Source organism: Brassica oleracea, chromosome C7 (assembly GCF_000695525.1).
Source record: "Brassica oleracea var. oleracea cultivar TO1000 chromosome C7, BOL, whole genome shotgun sequence".
Taxonomy (NCBI): Eukaryota; Viridiplantae; Streptophyta; class Magnoliopsida; order Brassicales; family Brassicaceae; genus Brassica; species Brassica oleracea.
Window position 1 is genome coordinate 5,712,340 of NC_027754.1, and position 3,135 is coordinate 5,715,474.

The 3,135-nt window shown below is 30.5% G+C and overlaps 1 long non-coding RNA gene across 2 annotated transcripts; it reads left to right on the forward strand.

The window, feature by feature from the left end:
- Positions 1–645: 645 nt before the first annotated feature.
- On the forward strand, positions 646–1,650 carry LOC106303956. 2 transcript variants are annotated; one of them, XR_001262592.1, is made up of 2 exons: positions 646–985; positions 1,298–1,650. It is a non-coding gene; the product is annotated as an uncharacterized LOC106303956 (long non-coding RNA). The 2 variants fall into 2 exon arrangements; XR_001262593.1 differs by having other exon boundaries at positions 646–975.
- The last annotated feature ends 1,485 nt before the right edge of the window (positions 1,651–3,135 follow it).

Here is a 3,135-nt window from a genome sequence, read left to right on the forward strand (position 1 = left end):
TAATTTCATTGACTGATTAATTCACATTGGTGACTCGAATAATTTTGCTTTAAGATGTCTAGTCATACAAAACTCGTCATTAAACCTCTCTAAACTTGCTGAGGTTAATGCATGATTGACTTCTCTAAACCATTTTAATTACAATTTTCTCAATCTCGGGTTGTCTTAGTCTATCATATGGTTATTCTAATCAAAACTCACTGGATTGTTATCCTCTAATTTCAGTTAGGTTCCCAACTCTTTTGTTAAATATTATATTGTATGGTTTAAGTAATATATGTCGTTTGTTACACAAAATTACTTAATATGTAATTCCAATATAAAAATTACATGTTATATTATTTATGGATTAGAATTTATGTTTATAGACGTTTAGATTTATTTTAGGGTCTAGTGTCAATTTTTGAAGATCAAAATATCGGATAGGTTTCGATATCTCTTAACACTTGAGTAAATCATTTTCAAAAAAAAAGAATACACCAAATAAATATAGAGAAATTGCACTGGGTATACAAACATAATCTGTATATTTGCATGGATGGATTTTCGTCTTTCTGTATGACATGTTTTTTTTTAATGTCTACACTGTCCCTATTCCTACATCGCAACCTAATATCTAATACATTTTGAAAACCCTATATTTTATTTATCCGTGTGAAGTGAGAGAGACTTTGGTCATCATTACAATCTATACACGAGATTTCAGAATTATTTTCTCATCTCTCCCAGACTCTTTGTTTTCTCCGCAGTTTCGATTATACTCTCTCTCAATCTCTTTGATTTCTCCGTTAGAACCAATGTCCACATAGAATCTTACATCTCTCTCATTCTTTCTAAGTTTTTCCTACAATACCTTAGCGACGATACCGGCTTCCATCAATTGCAATCATCTATTAAAATCCATCGGAATCGTTGCTCCAAAACAATCTCATACTCGCCGGAATCTCACTGTATTCAATTATCTCCTATTCGATTGTAAGTATAGGTAAAGCTTTGCTTTTTCTGGGTTTTATTCTCTGATTCTTGTTAGATTCAAAAGGCTTACTTTAGAGAGTTAAAATTTCATCTTTACATTAAAAAAAGTTTCGTATTTATGCTGATTATGATTCAATTGATTGTAAGTTCAATATCCATAGCAGCTCATATTTTTTCTCTATACATTCTTATGACTCTGTTTTTATGGAAAATGCAGTCTTTGAGTTTATTTGTGCATATTTACTTATTTAGTAAGATTCGTCATGATCTTTGAGCAACAAGCTAAGCTTTAATTGATGCTATTGTTGTGTTTGATGACTAGATCATGTCACTAATTGATGCTATTGTTTTGTTTGATGAGTACGTGATGATGATGGCTGCTGGATATCATTTTTTGAAACCACCAATGAACTGAACAGTCGCAAACCCCCTCAAAAGCACCAATGCAAATTATGTGTATACGGGAATCAAAAGAGTAGTGTATGTGAGCTTCTTCGAACAGTAGATAGGAGCTGCGTCTGGACACAAAAATAGTGCTTAGTCTTGGTGATTCTTTACGAGCAAATGCTATTAACTTAGCTATGATTTACTGTTAGACTGTTAACATATGTAATAGCCTAGAAATCCAATGTTAGATTGCTAACAATTTTAATAGCATATAATCATTTATCTGTTTATGTATCTTTGAATAATATTGTCGCTCTACTAGCCTGTTTAGTGATATTGTTAGCATGTTAACACAACTAGTAACATATAACATTGTTATCTAAGTTTGTGCAGTTTGCAAATGACAGCTAATCAAATAATTAGTTCTACTTAGAAATTTTTAGCCGGCTAACAATTCTTTAAATTATATGTTGTTGCAATTAGGAAGCTAATATTATATTTAGCCGTATATGCGAATTTTTACATCCAATAATAAAGCCACCATAAGCTTAGTGTGGCTACTTCAAGTTATTGCACGCCTATTAAAGTCATGTTCGTATGGTTTTATCTTCCTAACACCAAACATTTTAGATATACAAAAAACATCCTCGCGTATCAACCCCAAATCTTTCGATCATGCGATCTATCCAAGTAGGTTATTAGACAGTTACATATTTTGTTAGCAAGCTATATGAACATCAAATATAATAGATGGCTATATATTTTGTTAGACGGGATGGATAACGTTGTTAGCAAGCTATGTGACCAGATTACAGATGATAATAATAGAAAATATTAGTGTATTATTGTTTTCAAGGATTTTTCAATTTGTACGTTTTTTTAAACGACAGCTAATAAAAGTGTTAACTATACTTAAAAACTTTATCCAGCCAACAATTATTTAAATTAAATCATAGTTAATATTAAATTTAATTAGCCGAATATATGAATGTTTGTACATGCAATAATCCGTACACCTAATATTAGTGTTGATTTCCTCCTTTTAAATGCACATTCTCTATAACAGTATTGTACATGCGGAATGGTTGTGACCAAATCCTTCACACTGAATCTACACTAGTCGCCTCACTAAACATTTCATATGTTCTATAGAAAAGACTGCATTTCACATGTTAGATTGAACAACTAATATGAAAAGATTATTCTAAAAAAATTTCATAAGAAATTGTACCCATAGAAATATCAAAATAGACAATAAAAATTACTATAAAGAAGCCTACACAATTGTATCACACCTTGTTGACAACTAATATTATTCTTAGCTGAAAATATAATGTTTTATCCGGCCAACAATTTTGAATTATGAGTGTATATCTGATGGAAGTTTTTTCACAATCATTTTAGGAGCAAGTGTAAATGATTTGAGAGATCTTAGCCTATCTTTTCTAAAGTTTTTTCACAAACATTTTAGGAGCAAGTGTAAATGATTTGAGAGATTTTAGCCTATATTTTCTACAACAAACATTACAGAAGCCGAATAATAATTTTGTTAGCAGGAAAATATTATTATTATATGACTATTTCTATATCTATCTTTGACAATATTTATTATAGGTAATGTTAGTTATATATTGTGTTTTGTATATTATTAAGCATCTATTTTAGTCATTTAAGTGTTTAAATCTTGCATTTAGTCGTCATTAGGAGTTGCATATATACATTTTGCATACAGATGGGCTTGGAGTACACAACCAGAAGTTTTGGAGGGGGAGG